General features: G+C 38.9%; 1 pseudogene; it reads left to right on the top strand.

Annotated features, from left to right (window-relative positions):
* The first annotated feature begins 10,422 nt into the window (after positions 1 to 10,422).
* Positions 10,423 to 10,544, top strand: LOC141417113 (small nucleolar RNA SNORA51; annotated as a pseudogene).
* Positions 10,545 to 11,571: the final 1,027 nt, after the last annotated feature.

The raw sequence follows: 11,571 nt of genomic DNA on the forward strand, positions 1-11,571 counted from the left end.
AAACTTCCAAAAATAGAAGATGAGGTGACAGTTCCCAATTCATTCAATGAGGGCACTCCTCTTCTGATCCTAAAATCAGACAAAGACACCCAAGGAAAACAAACAACAAAAACCTACAGACCAATAACCTTTATGAAAACAGAGGTTAAAAAATTCTCAACAAAACACTAGGAAACTGAATGCAGCAACACATAAAGATTACATATGGTGACCAACTGGTAATTATTCTTGGAATGCCAGGGTAGTTTAAGCTCTGAGAGTCAATTAATGAATATTCAGAGTCAGTAGAATTGAGGGCAAAACTATTCAATCATTCCAATAGATACAGACAAAGTATTTGACAAAATCTGACACATTTTCATGATAAAAATTTTCAACAAAATAAAAATAGAAAGGAACTTCCTTATCCTGATAAAGAACATCTATTAAAACCCCAGCAGTTGTCATACTTAATAAGAGTCTAGGGGTCTTCCCTCTAAGATTAGGGACAAGATAATGATGTGTGATCTCATTCCTTCTTTTATTATTATTATTTATTTTTATTAGGATATATTCATTGTATGGGGGATTCATAGTGACAATTTCAATTAGACTTATATTGCACATTTTCACATTGCCTCCATTGTCTCTCCCCCTCAGCCCCCTCCCCACCCTACTTAAAGCAATTATAAGAGGTTTTTAGTTCTGTTTCATATAGGTATATGAAGTCCATCAACCATATACCATCACCATAATCTCCTTCATTCATCCTTCCCCCTTCCGTTAGTAACCCTCCCCCCATTACTTCTTTTTAACGTTGTGTTGAAGGTTGTAGCCGGAGCCATCAGGCAGGACAAAGAAATAAAAGGCATCTGGTTGGAAAAGAAGAAGTAAAACCATCTGTATTTACAAGTAAAAAGATCTTGTATGTATTTTCATACATTAGCAATGAACATACTGAAAATTAAATTAAGAAATCAATTCTATTTACAATATCATCCAAAGAATAAAATACTTGGGTAGAAATTTAAGAAAAAAGGTTCAAGACTTGTACACTGAAAAGTATAAAACATAGTTGAAGCCGGATGTCGGTGGCTCATGCCTGTAATCCTAGCTACTCAGGAGGCAGAAATCGGGAGGATTGAAGTTTGAAGCCAGCCCAGGCAAAGAGTTCGCAAGACCCTATCTCGAAAATATCCAATACAAAAAAGGGCTCGTGGAGTGACTCAAGGTGTAGACCCTGAGTTCAAACCCCAGTACCTCAAAAACAAAACAAAACCATAGTAGAAAGGACTGCAGTAAGACCTCAGTAAATGAAAAGAATCCCATGCTCATCTTTATAGTAGAAAGATGACAATCTTTCCCAAATTATCTACAGATTCAGTGCAATCCTTATCAAAATTCCAACTGGTTTCTTCACAGAAATTCACAAACATCTTAAAATTCACACAGACACCAAGACACCTAGAAGACCCAAACGATCTTGAGTAGGACTAAATTCAGAAGACTTACAATTTCTAACTTCCAAATGTGTTCCAAAGCTTTGGTAGCTAGGATGGTATAGTGCTAGACCAACTTCAGTTCTATTCCATGAACCCATGTGGTAGACACAGAAACAAATCCTTATGTTTTTGGTCAATGGATTTTTGACAAGAGTCCCAAAACAATCCAAGGGAACAAAGCAGTCTTCAACAAATGGTGCTAGAAAAACTAAATTCCACATGCAAAAGAACAAAGTTGGATCCCTAGAGCAGACTACACACAGTAAATAACTGAAAATGGTTCAAAGCCCTAAACGTAACAGTTGAAACATTAAAAATCTGGGTTTTTTTGGTAGTAAGGCTTCAGCCCATGCTAACTGGGTGCATTACCACTGTACTACACCCTCCCACCCCCATAAAACCAGTAAGAAAACAGAGCAGTAAGTCTTCATGCATGATCTTCGATTAGGCAGTGGGTTTTTAGATATAACATCAAAAGTATTAGCATTAAAAGAAAAAATAGAGAATTTGGACTACATGAGACTTGAAAACTTTTGTGCTGCAAATAATACTATCCAGACAAAGAAAAAGGAGTGTGACTAAAGTGGTAGCCTGCAAGTGTGAGATATTGGATTCAAAGTTCAATCACCAGTACTAAAAAAAAAAAAAAAGAGAGAGACTGACAAAAAGTGAAAAGATCACATTGCTCCCCCAGTACAACAATAATAAAAAAAATTTTTAAAAATCAAACACTTGCCAAAACAGAACTTCCTCTGTATAGAATAGTATCATTTGCCCCTATTTCCTGGAATATTTAAATATTTTAGAAATTATCCTGAGTTCTATTAGTGCTCACAATTGTGATTTTTTCCATTTTCTTTTATGCTGTTCAGTATTACTTTTATCAAGTCTAATCAAAATATAGCTTCTTATATGTACTGTCTGCATATATTCGTCCCTGGTGTTGTTTTTGAAGAAATAAACTTTTTGCTGATAGGAAAAAAAGAGCCAGATGCCAGTGGCTCACACCTGTATCCTAGCTACTCAGGAAGCAGAGATCAGGCGGATCACAGTTCAAAGCCAGCCAGGGCATACAGTTCTGAGAGACCCTGTCTCAAAAATACCCATCATAAAAATAGGGCTGGTGGAGTGGCTCAAGGTGAATACCCTGAGTTCAAATCCCAGTACTGCAAAAAAAAAAAAAAGTGAAAAGACAACCCATAGAATTGGAGAAAATATTTGCAGATCATATATCTGACAATGGACTTGTATCTCAACAATAAAAAGACAACTTGATTTGAAATGGGAAAAGGATTTAAATAGACTTTTCCCTAAAAACACATACTCAAAACATATAAGCACATGAAAGATGCTGTCATTACTCCTCAGGTAAATCAAAATCGTTAAGTCTGCTGAATGGCCACTAGCATGGCTCTAATAAAAAGATGGACAAGTTTCAATGAGCCATGAAGGAACCGTAACCTTCAGAGGCGGCCAGGAGGAATGTAAAATGGTATAAACACTTTGAAAAACTGTTTGGCAGCTCCTCAGAAAGCTAACCCCTATTGGGCTGGGGGCATAGCTCAAGTGGTAGAGTGCCTGCCTCGCAAGTGTGAGGCCCTGAGTTCAAACCCTTGTACCACCAAAAAGAAAAAAAAAAACTTAAACATCGAGTTGTATGACCAAATACTGATACCAATAATTTCACTTCTAGGTGTGAAAAGAAAACACATGTCTACACAAAAACGTGTAGATGAATGTCCATCGCGGCATTATTCATAACAACTCAACAACCCAGATATCCATGAACTGACAAGTTATCAAATATCATATTTATATTCATACAATGAAATATTCAGTTGTCAAAAGAATGTGTTACAACACAAATGAACCTTGAAACGTTATGCTAAGTGAAAGAAGTCAGTCACAAAAGACCACACAATCTGTGATTCAATTTACAAGAAAGAAGTAGACAGACAAAGCTATAAAAAACAAGGTAGATTAATGTTTTTTAAGGGCTGGTGGTTAAAGTGGGGAGGAACAATGAATGGATATGGGTTTTTAGGGGAGGATGAAAATTTCTAAAGTTTGATTGTGGTGATAGTGCTTTATCCCTTATGATTTTGTAAAAGTCATTAAGCTGTATGCTTTAAAAGGGTAAATTTTTTGTTGTTGTTGGTACTAGGATTTGAACTCAGAGCCTCAGGGCTCAACTACTTGGACTACTCTGCCAGACCTGTTTAATGATGGGTTTTGTTGAGACAGAGTCTCTCCAACTACTCTTCTTTCTCCATCCCCCTGATACCTGCTGGCTTTGCACTACGATCCTCCTGATCTCTTTCACCCAAGTAGCAAGGATTACAGGTGTGACACTGGCAAGGCAGAATTTTAATTAAATTAATTAATTTTTTGGTGGCACTGGGGTTTAAACTCAGAGCCACATGCTTGCTAGGCAGGCACTCTACCACTTGGGCCACTCCACCACCCCTAAAAGGGTAATTTTTATGGTATATGAATTATATTTCAAAAAACAGGTTTTTTAAAAAATAACTTCATCAATAAGGGGCAAGATCTCCCATAGCTCCAGAGATGATATACCAAAAAAGATGTAACATTACTTTCCTAGTATTTTGAGTACAGATGAAAACTTGATTTAGGGAACCAGCATGTAGCTCAGTGGTAGAGTGCTTGCTTAGCATGCCAAAGCCCTGAGTTCCACACTTAGCACTGAGAAAAACCAAAAACAAGAATCCTAAACCAGGTGTGGTGGTGCAGGTCTATAATCCCAGAATTCAGAAGTGGAGGAAGAAGGATCAAGAATTTCAGCCAGGCACCGGTGGCTCACGTCTGTAATCCTAGCTACTCAGGCAGCAGAGATCAGGAGGATCAGGGTTCAAAGCTAGCCCGGATAAACAGTTTATGACACTCTATCTTGAAAAAAAACCCATCACAAAAAGGCCTGGTGAAGTGGCTCAAGTGGTAGAATACTTGTCTAGCAAGTGTGAAGCCTGGGTTCAAACCTCAGTACCACCAAAAAAAAAAAAAAAGGTCCTTGAACATACACAGTGAGACTTGTCTCGAAAAAAAAAAAAAAAGATAAGCAAAAATTCTCTAGATTATTCTTACTTTTCTGTATGTTTGAAATTATTTCAAAATAAAAATGCTTTAAAAGTCTATGAGTGAAGATTCCAACTTTAATATGTACCCTTTTAAATTCTTTTTTGCAACAAATTTGGTAAGTGGTTAACAGGTATTAATTCTGCCACTATGACCCAGGGAGACACAGTGAGAGAAGCTCACATGTGGGTAAAGAGAGGCTCCTCAGGTCACACGGGCCAAGTCCCCTCTAGTCTCCATGGCTGCCTAACTCCCAGAAAAAGAGCGATTCTCAGAGCTATGCCTGATCCCTGACCTGACCTCCATCCATCCCCAAATGTGGCCTAGATTATCTGGTTTACATTGGTGGTTTTTGTTTTTGTTTGCTTGGTTTTTGTTTTTGGTTTTGTGAAACAGGGTCATGCTCTGTAGCCCAATCTGGCCTTGAACTCAAAATCCTCCTGCTGTGGCCTCCCCAGTGCTGATATTACAGGTATGTGCCTCCATGCCTGGCTCTCTAAAGCTGCTTTTTGTTTTTATTTTTGTTTTTTGGGGGTGCTAGGGATGAAACTGAGGGCCCTGGGCATGCTAGACAAGTCCTCTGCCACTGATTTTGTGATCACTGGCCCACCACTCAGGTATTGTGATTTTTCCTTTCCCCCTTTAAAGTAGGAAATGGAATTTACACAGTCACTTTGTTAGTGTATGATATTCTTTCAGGAAAGTTATACTCCTAGATTTAAAGAACCTTCCAGTTTTAAGTGCAGCATTTACTGAAACCTTTACACTTTTTTGAGAAAGAAAGACAGGAAAGGACAGAGAAAAATGAAAGAAAAAGAAAGAGAAAAAAAGAAAGGCTACCACATTAAATTTACACATCCTTTTAAGATGCATCATACCATCAAGAAAACATGGCAAATAACCTATTTCTGCCAGGATCATCTTGTCTTAGCCTGACTACCTTTCCAATATGCCAAGGGGAAGAGCAGCCGTCTTTCTGAACATTTCCATTTCCTGGTAAAGATCCCCCTTCTCCACTTAACGTAACTAGGATAGTCGGCCTTCACTAAAAACTTGAAAAAAAAATGGCTGAGTTCTGATGGCTTACACCTGTAATCCTAGCTCTCTAAGGAGGCAGAGATCAGAGGATCGTGGTTTAAAGCCAGCCTGGGTAAATAGTTCACGATAATCTATCTCGAAAAAAAAAAAATCACACACACACACACACACACAAAAGGGACTGAGCATGAGGCCCGATGTTCAAACCCCAACACATCAAAAAAGAAAAAAATACATATCTCTGATCCATTTTGTGCTGGTGCAAGAGCTCAAGTGGTAGGGTGCCTGCCTAGCAAATGCAAGGCCCTGAGTTCAACTCCTAGTACTACCAAAAAGAGAAGAAGAAGAAGAGGAGGAGGAGGAGGAGAAGTAGAAATCAGCAATGAAATAATGAAAACTTGTCAGAACTGAAGAACAAGTTGTGAAACCAAAAGCTCCATTGAGTGTCTGGCATAATGGATTAAAATTATTTACTCTACGTACTGAGATTTCAGAACATTTGGAGCAAACATTCAATAAGCTTCTTGAAATGAGAGGGGACAAGTTGTAAAAGGAAAGGGGTTATAATGATTGTGGATTTCTCCTTATAGACTCAGAATAAGTATTGCCTTCAATATTCTCTCTCTCACTCTCTCTCTGTCTATATATATAGATAGATAGATAGATATAGATCTATCTATCTATCTATCTATATATATCTGGCAGTGCTAGAATTTGATCTCAGGGCCTCATGCTTGCTAGGCAGGCAGTCTACCACTTGAACCACTTCACTAGCCCTTTTTTGCATTGGATATTTTTGAAATAAGTTCTCCCAAACTATTTGTGGGGATGAATTCAAATTGTAATCCTCCTGATCCTTGCCTCCTGAGTAGCTAGAATTACAGGTGTGAGTCACCAGTGCCTGGCAGCTTTCAAGATTCTTAAAAAAGCCAAGCACAGTGAGTCTTACCTGTAATCCCAGTATTCAAGAGGCTGACTCAGGAGGATTGTAAGTTTGAGGCCAGGCTGAGCTCTACAGCAAGACTCTATCTCTAAATTAATTAATTAATAAATATTGTGAAAGAAAATTATTTTCTTACATAATTTTATTTTATATCCAGCTCACTTATGTGTACGAACATAGATTAAAATATTTATGTATGAAGATAGATTAAAAGTATTTTTAGAAGTTATATATGACAAACCTACAGCCAGCATTACACTTAACGGAGAAAAACTAAAACCATTCCCTCTAAAATCAGGAACCAGACAAGGATGCCCACTATCTCCACTCCTATTCAACATAGTACTGGAATTCCTAGCCAGAGCAATTAGGCAAGAAGAAGGAATAAAAGGAATACAAATAGGTAAAGAAACTGTCAAAATATCCCTATTTGCAGACGACATGATCCTATACCTTAAAGATCCAAAAAACTCTACTCAGAAGCTTCTAGACATCATCAATAGCTATAGCAAGGTAGCAGGATATAAAATCAACATAGAAAAATCATTAGCATTTCTATACACTAACAATGAGCAAACGGAAAAAGAATGTATGAAAACAATTCCATTTACAATAGCCTCAAAAAAAATCAAATACCTAGGTATAAACCTAACAAAAGATGTGAAAGACCTCTACAAGGAAAACTATACACTTCTGAAGAAAGAGATTGAGGAAGACTATAGAAAGTGGAGAGATCTCCAATGCTCATGGATTGGTAGAATCAACATAGTAAAAATGTCGATACTCCCAAAAGTAATCTACATGTTTAATGCAATTCCCATCAAAATTCCAATGACATTCATTAAAGAGATTGAAAAATCTACTGTGAAATTTATATGGAAACACAAGAGGCCACGAATAGCCAAGGCAATACTCAGTCAAAAGAACAATGCAGGAGGTATCACAATACCTGACTTCAAACTATATTACAAAGCAATAACAATAAAAACAGCATGGTATTGGCACAAAAACAGACATGAAGACCAGTGGAACAGAATAGAGGACCCAGATATGAAGCCACACAACTATAAGCAACTTATCTTTGACAAAGGAGCTAAAAATATACGATGGAGAAATAGCAGCCTCTTCAACAAAAACTGCTGGGAAAACTGGTTAGCAGTCTGCAAAAAACTGAAACTAGATCCATGTATATCACCCTATACCAAGATTAACTCAAAATGGATCAAGGATCTTAATATCAGACCCCAAACTCTTAAGTTGATACAAGAAAGAGTAGGAAATACTCTGGAGTTAGTAGGTATAGGTAAGAACTTTCTCAATGAAACCCCAGCAGCACAGCAACTAAGAGATAGCATAGATAAATGGGACCTCATAAAACTAAAAAGCTTCTGTTCATCAAAAGAAATGGTCTCTAAACTGAAGAGAACACCCACAGAGTGGGAAAAAATATTTGCCAACTATACATCAGACAAAGGACTGGTAACCAGAATATACAGGGAACTTAAAAAACTAAATTCTCCCAAAACTAATGAACCAATAAAGAAATGGGCACGTGAACTAAACAGAACTTTCTCAAAAGAAGAAATTCAAATGGCCAGAAAACACATGAAAAAATGCTCACCATCTCTAGCAATAAAGGAAATGCAAATTAAAACCACGCTAAGATTCCACCTCACCCCTGTTAGAATAGCCAGCATCAGCAACACCACCACCAACAGGTGTTGGCGAGGATGTGGGGAAAAAGGAACCCTCTTACACTGTTGGTGGGAATGTAAACTAGTACAACCACTCTGGAAAAGAATTTGGAGGCTACTTAAAAAGCTGTACATCGATCTACCATTTGATCCAGCAATACCACTCTTGGGGATATACCCAAAAGACTGTGACACAGGTTACTCCAGAGGCACCTGCACACCCATGTTTATTGCGGCACTATTCACAATAGCCAAGTTATGGAAACAGCCAAGATGCCCCAGCACTGACGAATGGATTAAGAAAATGTGGTATCTATACACAATGGAATTTTATGCAGCCATGAAGAAGAACGAAATGTTATCATTCGCTGGTAAATGGATGGAATTGGAGAACATCATTCTGAGTGAGGTTAGCCTGGCTCAAAAGACCAAAAATCGTATGTTCTCCCTCATATGTGGACATTAGATCAAGGGCAAACACAACAAGGGGATTGGACTATGAGCACATGATAAAAGCGAGAGCACACAAGGGAGGGGTGAGGATAGGTAAGACACCTAAAAAACTAGCTAGCATTTGTTGCCCTTAATGCAGAGAAACTAAAGCAGATACCTTAAAGCAACTGAGGCCAATAGGAAAAGAGACCAGGAACTAGAGAAAAGGTTAGATTAAAAAGAATTAACCTAGAAGGTAACACCCACGCACAGGAAATCAATGTGAGTCAATGCCCTGTATAGCTATCCTTATCTCAACCAGCAAAACCCCTTGTTCCTTCCTATTATTGCTTATACTCTCTCTACAACAAAATTAGAGATAAGGGCAAAATAGTTTCTGCTGGGTATTGAGGGGGGGAGCGGGAGGGGGTGGAGTGGGTGGTAAGGGAGGGGGTGGGGGCAGGGGGGTGAAATAAACCAAGCCTTGTATGCACATATGAATAATAAAAGAAAAATGAAAAAAAAAAAAAAAAGAATTAACCTAGAAGGTAACACCCACGCACAGGAAATCAATGTGAGTCAATGCCCTGTATAGCTATCCTTATCTCAACCAGGAAAAACCCTTGTTCCTTCCTATTATTGCTTATACTCTCTCTTCAACAAAATTAGAAATAAGGGCAAAATAGTTTCTGCTGGGTATTGGGGGGGGAGAGGGAGGGGGTGGAGTGGGTGGTAAGGGAGGGGGTGGGGCCAGGGGGGAGAAATGAACCAAGCCTTGTATGCACATATGATTAATAAAAGAAAAATGAAAAAAAAAAGTATTTTTAGACTTTCAAAAATCACTCAAAAGTTGCCCCTACAAGAGGCAAATTGCCCTTTCCTCATGAAGCTCTCAAAAATGAAAAAGAATTAGTCAAGAAACAGGAAAGATATAATTTTAAAAAGAAGGTTCTTGAAGAAGTATGAAAGGAGGTTCTAGGACTATAACCATACCAAGGATGCAGAGGGCAGCCTGTCCAGTGGACTCAAAAGGACAACATACTTCAATAGTACCTTTGGGTTATAATTTCCTGGATGTCATTGTACCTGAAGACAGAGTGACCTTGGCATTGATTTTTCTCGAAATAGGGCATGGTTTAATCATATGCTAATAAATTTCTGCTCTCTATACCTGCAATTTGAATCAACTGAGGACACTTACCCTACAAAAGTGATCCACTTTGATCTGTTATGAGCACTAGATGGGGCACCGCATAAAATCATAAAATACAAAGCAACTCACTCCCTGATATTTGATATGTTATCCTGTCATACATTCAACTCCAGCATCCAATCCTCCAGCCCTGACTGGTGCCCCAACCACAGCGAGCCCTATGACACCCAGCCAAATGCATGACCTTACTCACTGACCTTCACACAACACAACTAGGTCCTTACTTGTCATGCTCTTTTTAAAAATAAGCAACACTGTCTCTTGTTTGGAAATACAAATATATACATGAAAGCTGTACAGAAAGGCAATGAAAGGGGCTTCGGAGTGACTTAAGTGGTAGAGCACTTGACTAGCAAATATGAGGCTCAGAGTTCAAACCCCAGTACTGCCAAAAAAAAAAAAAAGGCAAGGAAATTATTAACACAAGATGGTAGTCACATGGAATTTGGCAAACCCAAAGAAATACAATTGGAGGGGGAATATCAAAGGTTCCAGTATTAGTCTATTCATTAATTTCAGTGTGTAGGCATCCTGGTGCTTACCACAGGCTGTGTTCTTACACTGCCTGTATAGAAAGAGGAGGCAAAGTAAACCTTCCCCATATACAGGCCCTGTGCCTGGTCTGTATTGTGAATGGGAAGACATGGGGTGGGAAAAAAATTTCAGTGTGTATGGGGTGTGTGTGTGTGAAAGAGAGACAGAGAAAGGTAAATGAAAATTGCAAAATCACTGGCATTTTGCTAAACAAAATTTTGCTATCCATAAGGATACTGGCAGACTAATCCAAAGCAGCAGAATTTCAATGGTCCTTCTCAACTTCATTTGAAAATATTTCCTTGTGGTTAGAAGAAGGGTGTGAGTAACAGAGGGCAGGAGCCAGGAGATAAATCTCTAGAGGCAAGTAATGCAGATCATGAAGGGCCTTGTATGCTGAAACAACCCAGTGCTACCCAGAGGTCTCTAACTAAGCCCAGAGAAAGACCAGGTGTATGCCCTAGCAACCTCCTCATCCCCCAGCCTTTCTTTATTTTAGGGTCTAGGGACAGATGAGATCCACAGGAACTATGGGACCCAAGTTCACAGGAGATGCCCCAGGTTCTTAAAGCAGGTAGGGCTTTGTTTTTGAACAACAGCTCTTTGCTTGCCACTGGGCTTTGCTAGAGATTGAACACCTAGCTATTAGATACCAAGACACCATGTAACCAAAGCTGCCTTACCTGCCCCAAGTGTCAGCTGATCCAATTAGCTATTACACTGCTCCTCCTTACAGATAGAAGAGGTGTGTATAATAATAAGGGCCTATGCCTGGGCAGGTCCTGAAAGAGAATTGTTTTCTTCCTCTCTTTCTTTTTTCCATACTGGGGTTTGTACTTAGGGCCTATACTTTGAGCCACTCTACCAGCCCTTTTTTGTGATGGATTTTTTTGAGATAGGGTCTCAAAAACAGATCGTCCTGATCTCTGCTTCCTCAGTAGCTAGGATTACAAGCATAAGCCACCAGTGCCCAGCAGCTGGATCATAACTCAGAGTATTTATACACAGTATGGTGCAGCCTCTACTGTGTCCTTATGGAAAATTCCCTAAATCCAGTTAGGAGGAGGACCTATTGCATGTCTTGTTTATAGATGGTGCTTGTGGTGGTGTAGCCTCGCTCAGAAGTTGTCCTCCCTCAGA

Source organism: Castor canadensis, chromosome 14 (assembly GCF_047511655.1).
Source record: "Castor canadensis chromosome 14, mCasCan1.hap1v2, whole genome shotgun sequence".
In the NCBI taxonomy this organism is placed as follows: Eukaryota; Metazoa; Chordata; class Mammalia; order Rodentia; family Castoridae; genus Castor; species Castor canadensis.